We start from the raw sequence: 11,941 nt of genomic DNA, 5'->3' as shown, positions 1-11,941 counted from the left end.
GCAACATCTGTAGTAAGGAATTGTTTCGCGGGGAATTTTCAAACACATATTTTTTTGTTGTTGTTATTTAACAGGATGAAGATCAAGGCAAAGACAAAGGTCCTGGTTAGTGCACAAGTGGTTTTTTTTGTTGTTGTTGTTAGCATTTTCAGATTCAATATCATTAATTGTGAAAACTGTCAAATTAGACTTCTCGTCAGCGGCTCCTGAGCTTACCCTTATGGTGGGTTAGCCACAAGAGTTCAGAAAAAAAAATGACGCCATGCCCTTTTACAGCATGTTTAGTGTTGTCAGTTCCAGACGCTAGCGACCGATTTGTCCTAAATTGAATTCTTATAGAGAAACTCGTCAAAATCGAAGAAAAAATTGTTACACAACTCATTTTTTCGTTACTATCGATTTAATGAAGCTCAAGTACAATTTATGATGCTAGTGCGATGTTATATAATCTAAAGCTAACAAGACAAGTCTCGACAGAGATAGATATGATAAAATCTGTTCCATTATATTTCGCAAGGCTGCCGAAGTTATATGTCGTTTGGCAACACCCCGGGCACTTATGGTCAACATGCAGTGAACCAATGCTGGAAATGTCGCCGTCGGACAACCAAAATAATGTAAATACCCACCGAAAATAACGAGAACTACGAGTTTTATTTAGTTCTATTATGTCTTTTCTTTTTCTAGAAACACGACTAAACGACCCACATAATATGTCGTTTGGCCATACCGGTAGCAATGTTCGTTTCGAGAAAGTTTGCCTGGGCCGTGCACTGTTCGTGAGAGTAACATACGGAGAAGATCTGGGTATCACATTTAGAGATAACCTTGGGTATAAGGCCTACATGGAGGATTTACTATTTTACCTTGATCTTCTCTTGTTCAACTGTACTATGTTTTTTTTTTCTTTCAGAAACGCGACTGGACGACCCACAGTACTACGGTGGCGGTATGTCGTTTGGCAACACTGGTGGTAACGTTGGCCAACAAGGAACCAACTCAGGGAATGTTGCTGTTGGACATCAGTTTAACCTCGGATATGGCCGACGAGGTTAGTTCTGCTTCTTGTACATGCGAATGTACGAGATGTTAATAATAAATCTAGGTGTAACTTGCCGAATATATAACTTAATTTCTTTTGGCAGGCTCTCAATACAGCATGGAAAGGTTTCTCCGCTCCGGTCTTGGGATTTATACCCAGCTTTTGAAAAAAAAAAAAAAAAAAAAAAAGTGGCACACCAGGCGATAGCTGAGTGTGTCATTATTGCTCTTACCACATTTTGATGTCTTCTGTAATGTCATTATTACTGAGCAGACGCACGGCAACATGGTTGATTGCAATAATTAACCATAAAGGGAAAAGATGATTTGTTTTTCTTGTATCAGAAACTAGAAATATATATATATATATATATATATATATATATATATATATATATATATATATATATATATATATATCAATTGTGAGCATGTAATTGTTCAGCGTGTGGTTTAACTATTTTTGCACGTTAAATTTTCACAAACTATACCCAATAAGCGTAACCAGGTTTGTAGAAATTAAACACGCAATATACATATGTCGTTGCCGGCTGGGAGCTAGGTCTTAATAGTAAAAAACTAAGACCAGTATCGGTCTTAGAGATTCTAACCGAGGCCGCAGGCCGCCGAGGTCAGCACTTTCAAGCCCGAGGTCACGATTTTTCACTTTACCGACCGATCCTAATCCGGCCAATAACAATGTTTTCTTTGTTTTTTTTTTCCTTGCGGTAAATTGGGTTACAAATGATTTTGTTTACGCAGCTTTGTCATTAAATCGGCTTATATACAGTCTATAACCCTTTCGTAAAAAAATCTTTGTATCGAGCGTATAACTCAGATACAGATTTCTTCCGAACTACTTTATGTTAGTTGCATTTAGTTCACCAGTTAAGGTCTCCAAAAGTGTTTCTTCGGTGTGAAATTTTGAGCAAAGTTCGAAGTTGTACTACAAAAACAATCTCTGTCAGTTGTTGCCTTATCTCGGTTTCTTTTGATTAGCCAGCCTAATGGCTTGGATTATTGTTTTAGGCCAGTAATTAAAAATAGTTCCAAGTTACCTGATCCTCGTTACTTTTACCTTAATTAGCGTTTAGTTGCTTTTGTTCAACGAACAAGGCAAAAAAAAAAAAAGTTCTTCATATTTCTTTCTTGTTAAGTCCATCATAAATCGTTTTTCCCGATCTGATAAGCGTAGTATATTAACGTATCGATAATGAGGAGAACTACGGGTTTTAGTGAATAATATTATGTCCTTTTCATAGAAACACGACTGAACGACCCACAGTACCCTCCATACATCCCTTATATCGCGTATATTGGCAAACGTCAGATGACGTTTGGGGCCACCGGTGGCAATGTTGGCCAATAGGGAACCAATTCAGGGAATGTTGCTGTCGAACATCAATGGAACGGTCGAAAATGAATGTAGATTCCTTTTAAGGGCACGGAAAACGGCTTCAGTTACAGTTTAGTAAATATTTGGGTTAATATTGACTGAGCACATGCAGGAAGAACTAATTGTAGAAGTAGTAAGGTAATAAAATGGGTTTAAAAAGCAGTTTTACTGATTGTTTGATGAGCTTTGCTTTGATTGGTCTTGCCTTGGTATTGCATTGTGGGAAGGTTAGGACAAGAAAAAGATGCCGAGAATGTTACAGAAAATTGGATCCAAAATTGTCGAAACATGCAGCTAGTCTAATTGAAAACGGAATTTATACCAATGTTAATGTGCCTTAAAACTCCCATAACGAGCAGCTCTCCGTACTGAGTATCAACCAACTCAAAAATGAAACCAAACGCAAAAATCTCGGCTGCTAATATTTAACATCCTCCCCACTCCCCTCACTACTTTTAATCCCTATCACATTATCCCTCCTTAAAATTTTGTTTTTTTTTTTTTTTGAGGGCACGTGCGTATTTTCTAATAACTTTTTGCATAGGCCTTTGATTATTTGCCCCTTTCTAAGTATCAGTACTGATATAAATAATGGTAAGGAGGCTGAGTGGAATCTAATGCGGTCTGTATAATCACCCGTACGATTCGCAAATCGTACAAATTAAGTCCGGGAGTCTGATTTTTTTACTCGGGCTTAGCGCGAGTCTTAAAATGCCAGCGTTTTGGTCGCCAAAAGGGGGCTCATGGTCCCAGGCGTTCCATGCGTTGACCATGGAAACTGGGGGCGAAAAACGCGACATTGCTCGCTATTCGTGATAGAATGCGGTCTTTTGGGAAGAAAGTTTTGGCAAGAATCACACCTTATACGTTCATCTCACACGCAAAGATGTCGATCGTATTCAGAAAGGGTCGGTCCACGAATTACATTGCTTGAAAGCCAGCCAGGTAAGCAAAGTTCACGCTCGAAACGTTCTCGTGAGATGACAACTGAGCCGACTGCGGTGTGAGTTCAATCTACGAGAACACTGGCAAAAAATAGGCAGTCAATGACGGTATGTGGCTACTGCTGGTATTATTTAGAACATTGCAGTAAAACAAATCATATTGCAGTAAAACGAGGTAAATACAAAAACGTTTTTGGACTCGTAGCTCATTAAAAACATGCGACTTGTTTCTTGCACCGCGCAAAATATGTCGATCTCCAAAGTTGTAAAGATAAGACTTTCGGTGACTTGGATTAAATTTCTTACCTCCAACTTAGTTGGCTTTCTAATAGTGTGGAGGAAAAAAAAAATAACGTGTGATTTTGGAGGCACATTGTGCGGGAGAACTAAACCTTCGATTGTGCGGGGCATTGTGCGGGATTATTGACGAACCAATGTTCTTGCCAAGTCCTAAGGAAAATCTGCATTGACGATAGGCAGTTATTTCACTAGTACTTTAAATATATTTAGCGGTCTTAGCAATCGCCAATTCTTTTAGAAAACTGTGTCTGACTGCAAAAGAAAATCATGTTGCGTGACATGAACTAGACGAGCATGAAACCAAAATAAATAGCAAAACAGAATGCCGCATCTTCCCTCATAAATGAGAGTCCTCTTTAAAAATATTTCTGCCTTGATTCAATAAATATACGTAGCTTGAATATTTCTTCATGAACTGCGTTAAAGGTCGCAAATTCTTGGAAGTTATCCGTAAAATACACAACTTGAAAGTTTATGCAAATTATATGCAATGCAATTTGAGCCTAGTCACAGGACTGTTGTTTTCGCGAAGGAGTTTATCATGATTCGTTTTGTCTCTCTCGAAAGGGATTATTCGCTCTCCAAAGGAGAAACGACTCTTGAAAAGGGTTTAAGATCGCAACACGGCAAAGATGTTCAGCTACACAATTTACTCGGATCGCCACGACCAGTACAATTTCTGCTAGTATGTACAAAGTAATCGCCATAAGTTGTAAAAAGACCTCGAAAAGTCTTTGCAAACAACTTCTCCATCGCTGCGTAGACAACTGTGCTTCATTCTTGAACCAAAATGGATTAAACTTACAACTTGCGATAGGATGAGGAGGATAATCAACAAAGCAACCTGAATAGTAAATATCGAAGCGGAACTCTTGTGCTAAAATATCCTGATTCTTTAATTTGCTTTTATTGTGTCCAATACGCGTTTTCGTAAAGTACGATTTGATACTATGATACAAAGCCCGAGTAAACGCTCTTAGAGCGTCTAGTTAAATCAATAAATGTAGTCGAACCTCTGGTTGCCACAACCCTGTTATACTGCAAGCAACAGTATAACGCCTTCCAAACTAAAATGTGGTGTTCCAATTTGATAAAATTCAGAGTAAATACCAAGAACCACTTCAAAAATGGCTACTTTTTCGGTGTAAAATAGAAACCTGTCTCGGAGAAAAGTTATTTTTACGTTGCAGGCTTGGAAGTTCCGTTGGAAATGAGTGCAAAATTGGCCTAAAGTGAAACGTGGAGCTTAGACGGAAGTCTATGATTGCCATTTAATTCCAAAGACGATTTTTGCAATATACTAAGAATCTTAAACTGGTGTTAAAACTCAGAGGAAAAGTTTCCCTGTTTGCAAGGAATTAAAAAATTCTTCCAAGCAATTTCCTATTCTTTATTTGAACTGAAATGTAATGTTTAAGTCACGCATAAGACACCAAATGATTTTTTTGAATTTCTCGTCTCGAGAGGTACCTCCATAGAAAACGATTCAAAATTTCTGATCCCCAAACAACACAAGAGAGGATTCAAAATTTCAAATCCCCCAAAGAACACTAGAAAGGGTTCAGAATTTCTGATCTCCCAAAGAACATTAGAAAAGGTTCAGAATTTCTGATCCCCCGAAGAACACTAAAAAAGGTTCAGAATTTCTGATCCCCCAAAGAACACTAGAAAGGGTTCAGAATTTCTGATCCCCCAAAGAACACTAGAAAGGGTTCAGAATTTCTGATCCCCCAAAGAACACTAGAAAGGGTTCAGAATTTCTGATCTCTCAAAGAACATTAGAAAAGGTTCAGAATTTCTGATCCCCCGAAGAACACTAAAAAGGGTTCAGAATTTCTGATCCCCCAAAGAACACTAGAAAGGGTTCAGAATTTCTGATCCCCCAAAGAACACTAGAAAGGGTTCAGAATTTCTGATCCCCTAAAGAACTCTAGAAAGGGTTCAGAATTTCTGATCCCCCAAAGAACACAGGAGAAGATTCAGAATTTCTGATCCCCTGCAGCAAAGCCAGTGTTACATCCAATGTAGCCACATTAAATCATAACATTGAAGACAGGGTTCAGATCTTGCTGCCTGCCTGAACAATGTCTAATCAAAATATTTTTTCTTGATAACAATATTCAATTAGAAATTTTATACAAATATAGCATAATTCTTAACAGATTCCATACACAGTCTCAGATTATACTGAGAGAGTGATGAAGAACAAGTTTCTTCACCGCAGTCCATTAATATAAGTAACTGTAAACATCACACATTGTATTACAATGATCTATGCACTTCAAAATTACAGTAGCTGTAAGTCTAAAAAAACAATATCAAACAGTACCTAAGAGGATAGGAAAGTTCAGAATTGACCAAAAAAGTGAGATTACTCAAACTGCACAACTGTAGGCATAAATGCAGACTCCACGTCCTCTGGCAGAATTAGCTCATCTTGTGTGAAGGAAAAATTTCTAACAATTTCTGTTTAACATGGAAACAAGGCACCTGACTGTTATCAAACAAAAAGAGCGTTCAGGAACACTGCAGTGCATTACAGGGATGACAATTAAAGACTGCAATTTACATGTACATTTAAATTTGCAGTTGATACATTTAAGTGGGTCAATGTACTCTACATACATGTATACAGTGTCCTCCAAAAACCTGTTGTCATATAGCAGCGGCCATGGACTTTAGCTTTGCCCAACATGTTTTTACATCTTCAGTCTAACTTTTTGAGTGGGCTACCAGTTCATTCAAAATTCAGTTACGCAACCAGTTTAACCATGCTCAAAGGAGAAGGGTGTGGGTAAAATTGTTTTTATAAAGACCTGACAGATATGGATGCAAGTATTGCAGCTAATGCTACAAGCAATTCTATTCTTTCTTTTTTAATTTGGCACACTCATCTTGGAGATGTTTCCTGGTAGCTGGCAATAGTTTGCTGTCCTCAGTTAAAGAAACCCTCCCAAAAACGATCATATCTTATTACTAGTTTATTACTAACTTCATGCTACTTGCAACTATCTCATTCCTGGTTGACGGATGAAAATCTCTATCTTTTTCTATCCAAGAGGTTTTGTAGATAGAGGATAGCTATCTTTGGCATGGCTTAAAGTTAACTAATATCTATCCATCAGATAGTTAGGAAATAGATAGACTAGCTAAAAACTAGCTTCCTGTATAGATATTCAACAGATACTTAGATGGCCTAGCTATCCACTAACTTGTCTATCCAAAAACCACCACTACTGTAGTAAGCCAAAAACTATCTGAAGTCTAGTCCTTATATTGAACAATAAAACACTATCCCATCTGAAACCTACCTCTGCTGTAGTTAGTAAAAAGATAGCCTATCTGAAAACTACCCATCACTCATATCGCACTGTGATAAGCTACCCAAAAGCCAGAGATAGTAAAAAGATAGCAGCCAATCTAAAAATTATCCATCACTCATGTACACGTAGCACTTTAATATTAACCTAGCCAAAAGCTTTCTTAGTCACAGGTGGTGAATATATAGCTAACTATTGAAAACTCTTCATTACTCATTTTATATTGAACTTTGATACCTGCTCTTCAAATCCTAAACCTGAGTGAAATCTCTGTATTTACATAGGAAAATGTATAAATAACTCATAGTTTTATTTAAACCTGCTACAGTTGTACATTAAAATTTAATACCAAAAACCAGGCACATCCAGATGCAAAAGGAGGACAAAATCTGCCTGAAAATGAGTTTCCATTATGTTGCGATTTATCACAAAACTTACTTAAATTTAATATATATCTTTCAAAAATCCTGTTTGAAACACTTCTCAGCTACTTAAATTGGAGTCTAGTAAATGTTTACATTCTTCAGTAAATTTTCATGAAATGTAAACAGATTTCGTGACCGGAAAAGCACAAAATATTCTTGAAATGAATTTCAAATTTCAATTACATTAATTTCTTCATGAAAGTATTTTTTTCAATTAATTTTATCCATGAATCATGTGTTTTCTAAATTATGGTAAGCCTTATGTACAAATTTCTGGAAGTGGTGAAAAGTAATTTTCCGTAACCTAGCTGTGAATTATATCTGCTGTTCTAAATAACCTCTATTTGCATAATGAAATGCCAAATTGTAAAAAAACCTTTGAAATACTGCCCAATTAAAGAGAACTTCAACCACCCTAATGAAAATAACATCAGTCTTTTGCAACTCAAGTAATAAGTGGCAAACAAAAGGTCTTGATAATGTAATATGCACATCTAACATAACCTCAAGAGCACCACCATCAACCTGAAAATCAAAAAGGTGAAGGATGTTGCTTTTTGATATCTTGTGTTTTAGTTGTTGTATAATAAATACATGTATGCCCACTTGATCCTAGACAAGATATACACTAGCTATATGAAGTATATGTAAACTACATGAGAGAGCTCACATTTATTGCACTTATTGTACTTTTACAATGAATGATTTTCCCAACGCGAAATTGTTTGTATATTGTTGTGTTGAATACAGTTGCTTTCATAACTCCTTTAGGAAATGAACATTTGCATTCACGAAATCAACAAGACTTAACAGTGTGTTAAAGCATCTGCATCTTCTGTAATCTTCCACGATCAATTTAACCGGCCAGAACGTTTCCAGTATTTCAAGAACCTTCACAAATTATGCAAGAAAATCAGTTTACCTTGGAAAGCTGCAGGGACCATAAGCTTTCTGTAAACCTGACGAGTGTAAGAGAAACCGCCAGCTGCTGGCAAATAGTTTGATTGCCACACTGTTTTGCCGACGAAACTTCATACTTTTCCACCTTTACTGGGATTTGACTCAACTGGAATAACAACGGACATCTGTAAACAATTTGTGACTGCTTTCCAACGTAGAGCAAGGCTATAAAATAACAGAGCTTTGTTATCGAATCCTAACAACATTCACCACGATCTTCGCCCGCCATTTTGGTGTTTCCGGCCGATCCCATAATCCTTCGGTCAATCTGATAAATGAATACTTTTGACCAGCAGATTCCCTTTCTAAAGGAGTCGGTTATTTGCGCGCAATTTCGAATCCAACATTGTCAATAGCAGCAAGAAACATGGAATGATTTGTCCAAGTTCAAATGAGTATCTTGATTGCTTCGGTGAAAGAAAGGCAAGTCGCAGAAAAGTAAGTATATCATAATTGTTGCTCAACATTATAGTTAGCTGCTCAATCTTTGAATCGAAATCAATGTTGTGGCTGAAGAAATTTCGTTGTTATATTTATTTCGCGATCACTGAAACACAAGAAAAACGTTTGTTCTCCTGATTTTATTAGCACCCGTAACAAGGAAATTATTCACACGCATTTCCTATGTATGAAATGCTTGCATAATAGCTTGTTAGTGTGCTTTTTGAAGAGGTAACTTAAAGTTTACACTGAATTGATTTGAAGCTACAGATCACGCTCGATACACTTCACTACCGCATTGCCTACATACTGCTCTTTATTCTTTACAAAAGAATACACTCCCGATCAATTGATTAATGAAAAATAATGTTAATTCTATCGCTATTTATAAAAATATTTAGCTTCAATTGCTTCATTGCAGAGCAGAGGGAAAAAAAAGGCAAGAATAGCGGCCGTCAATCCGAAACGAACACATTAAAGCAGAAACGGAGGTGGCGCAGACGGCAGCTGAGTCCTGATTAAAATTCTTGTTATCTTTGATGTGAACTTTAAATAACATCTTGTAATTCTGGAGCCTAAATTCATATCTTTTTGAATTGAAAATAAAACCTTTCACTGTCCGGCATGAAACTGCAATTTTTGTCTCGATCCTTTGGCGTGGTTTTAAATCGTTATAAATAATGACCTATCTGTGAATATTTCATTTTTGTACTTTTCTGATGCCCTTTGCTCTGTGATCCATTTTGTCTGTAATGTGTTTAAAGTTACTATCCAATCGTTACTTTTTAGCTATCAGACATCTAGTTAATTTCTTGTGAATTATAAATAGACGGCTATTTCTGTCCTGTCACCTGATAAGGGGGATCAGAAATTCTGAATCCTTTTAAGAATTATAGGTAGATGACCGTTTTGTTCTGATAAGTTATGCAGTGGGGGATCAGAATTTTTGAATCCCTTTAAGTCATGTGGGATCAGAAATTCTGAATTGTTGTAGAATTATAAATCGACAGCTCTTTCTATCGTGTTGGCAGATTTGGTGGGGGAGGGGTATCAGAAATTCGCAATACTTTTAGAACCATGAACAGATAGCCGTTTTTGTCCCGTGAAGTGATGGGGATCAGAAATTCTGAATGCTTTTAGAATTATAAGTAGATGACTGTTTTGCTCTGACGGGTTGTGGACTGGGGATCAGTTTTTTGAATCTATTAAAGTCTTGGGGGATCAGAAATTCTGAATCCTTTTAGAATCATAGATAGATGACCGTTTTATTCTGATAAGTTGTGGGCCGGGAGATCAGAAAATCTGAATCTCTAAAAAAGGAAAGCGCGATGGGTGCACGATCTTTTTTACATTAAATTGTACATTTTGGTGAAATTGGATGTATTGTCCCTGGCGGACTCAACTGAACACTTCTTTTTCTCCTTCCAATAAGCCAAAACCAATCGGAAACACAAACTTTTTCGGCATCAAATACCAGTACCCTTCGGAATTGTTCCAAATTGGAATGCCACATTTTAGTTTGGAAGGCGTTGTATGACAATATACTAAAACTTTCCTAGGAAAATCAGTATATTTGGTACCTCTTGAAAGAGAGGAAATTTCTCAATGAGAAGTACCGGATGTTATCTCGAAATTAACTTTTCATATGAAGACAAAAATCGAGTAAAATTAAAATGTGGCGGCAGAAGTAACCCTTACGTAGTACGCTGGACAAAACTGTTGTGGATCGACGTTTCACAACAAAAAGCTACAAGAAACAAAGTGACACATATAATTTTGCACTTGGAACAAATTTGGTAACTGAGTCACAAAAGTATGCAAAATCACGTGATTTCTAAAAAAAAAAAGAGTCAAATTTGGAGTGTTATTTTCGTCAAGATTTGACAAGAAAGCATGAGAAAGACTTACAACTTATTTGGGGAAACACGATACTGTCTTCAGAAAGTAATCTTCTTTGAAGTCTTTAAACTGTTCTTGCCACAAGATCGGTTTTTCACCTGTTTTGAAGATGGCTGCCTTTAGCTGACGTTTCGCACAAGCCAAAAGTGTTTTGTTAAAGTGTTGTTAGCCAAGAACTTCAGACACTGCTATTTGTGCTTTTAGAAACGTTTCCAGACCTGTCTCTACCCGGAGCTTGCATTTTTCTCGCATTTTCTTGCACAACAGCAAGAAATATAACTTTGTTTGGTTTGCCCTATAGCCCTTCAGGGGTAGCATCACAACTTGAATCTTTGATTCTTTAAACCGCTGATGTATCACAGGATTGTAGTGCACTTAAGATGGAATATGGCTCATTCCTCATGCCCTCTCGTCTAACTCACGAAAAAAATCCACAAACATATAACGATTTTCTTGGCACAACAACACTAGTCCGACATTACGATGTTCATGTAAACCATAACGTATTTTCTCTCGGAAATGGCGCAAGTTTCCGAAATTTTGTGATTCAGTCCGCAAATTTAGATCAACCGTAACGCAACTTTTCCTTGCGAGATCTATATGAAAATAACTTTCCATGTGTGGAATTTAATAGGGTAAATTTAAGACAATCAAAAAATTATTTCCATCGTTTTGCTTGCTTTAACTCTTTGTCTATCCAGAACAGTTTTGTCCAGCGTAGATATGAAATGCAATATAGTTTTTTTTTTTTTTGTGCGCTCGATGAACTTTAAATTCGAGAAAACCAACAAAAACGATTTTCGCCCCTACGGTTTCCAAAATGGCCGATCGCAAAGACTGAAAATTAAGAAATCTGAACATAATTTCTGTTCGCGTGTTAATGAGAATCAAAACTTGTCGATCCTTTTTCTTGAAAGCACGTTAAGTACTCAGCTATTAAAAACAAGTTGTACTTTGACTTGAGTCCAATTCGAATTTCTTGTTTTTGGAATCGCATTTTAGTTATGCATGCTACTATGACCCTACTATCTCAGTTGCAGAAACAAAGCTTGCGTTGAGTTAGAAAATGGTTTACGTAGAGCACACAAATACTTTTCCCACCCAATCCCCACTACTTCCTTGCCTCTAGACTAATTAACTATTTCAAATTAATTAATCAAACAAGCATTAAAGTTTACACCTTATCGCCTTAGTAATTTAGGGCTTCATAGTGCC

General features: G+C 36.9%; 3 long non-coding RNA genes across 5 annotated transcripts in view; 2 read left to right on the top strand and 1 right to left on the bottom strand.

The window, feature by feature from the left end:
* The window catches only part of LOC149113320 (uncharacterized), a 38,638-nt gene continuing 26,697 nt past the window's right edge, over positions 1 to 11,941 (top strand). The window contains exons 1-3 of one of the 3 annotated variants that reach the window (XR_016206772.1): positions 5 to 105; positions 914 to 1,051; positions 2,304 to 2,599. This is a non-coding gene — a long non-coding RNA (uncharacterized LOC149113320). Of the gene's footprint in view, positions 106 to 789; positions 1,052 to 2,303; positions 2,600 to 11,941 lie in introns of those variants that run through there. The other 2 variants (XR_016206771.1, XR_016206773.1) reach the window with 2 other exon arrangements.
* On the bottom strand, positions 6,542 to 8,633 carry LOC149113323 (uncharacterized). The gene is made up of 2 exons (XR_016206766.1): positions 8,349 to 8,633; positions 6,542 to 7,951 (listed from the first exon to the last, which is right to left on the bottom strand). It is a non-coding gene; the product is annotated as an uncharacterized LOC149113323 (long non-coding RNA).
* LOC149113322 (uncharacterized) lies at positions 8,680 to 9,463 on the top strand. Its single transcript, XR_016206765.1, has 2 exons — positions 8,680 to 8,824; positions 9,249 to 9,463. It is a non-coding gene; the product is annotated as an uncharacterized LOC149113322 (long non-coding RNA).

The sequence above is a fragment of the Orbicella faveolata genome, unplaced genomic scaffold, assembly GCF_042242905.1.
Source record: "Orbicella faveolata isolate gen_17 unplaced genomic scaffold, um_ofav_v1 contig_15, whole genome shotgun sequence".
Classification (NCBI taxonomy): domain Eukaryota; kingdom Metazoa; phylum Cnidaria; class Anthozoa; order Scleractinia; family Merulinidae; genus Orbicella; species Orbicella faveolata.
This window is presented reverse-complemented; position numbering and strand designations above follow the sequence as displayed.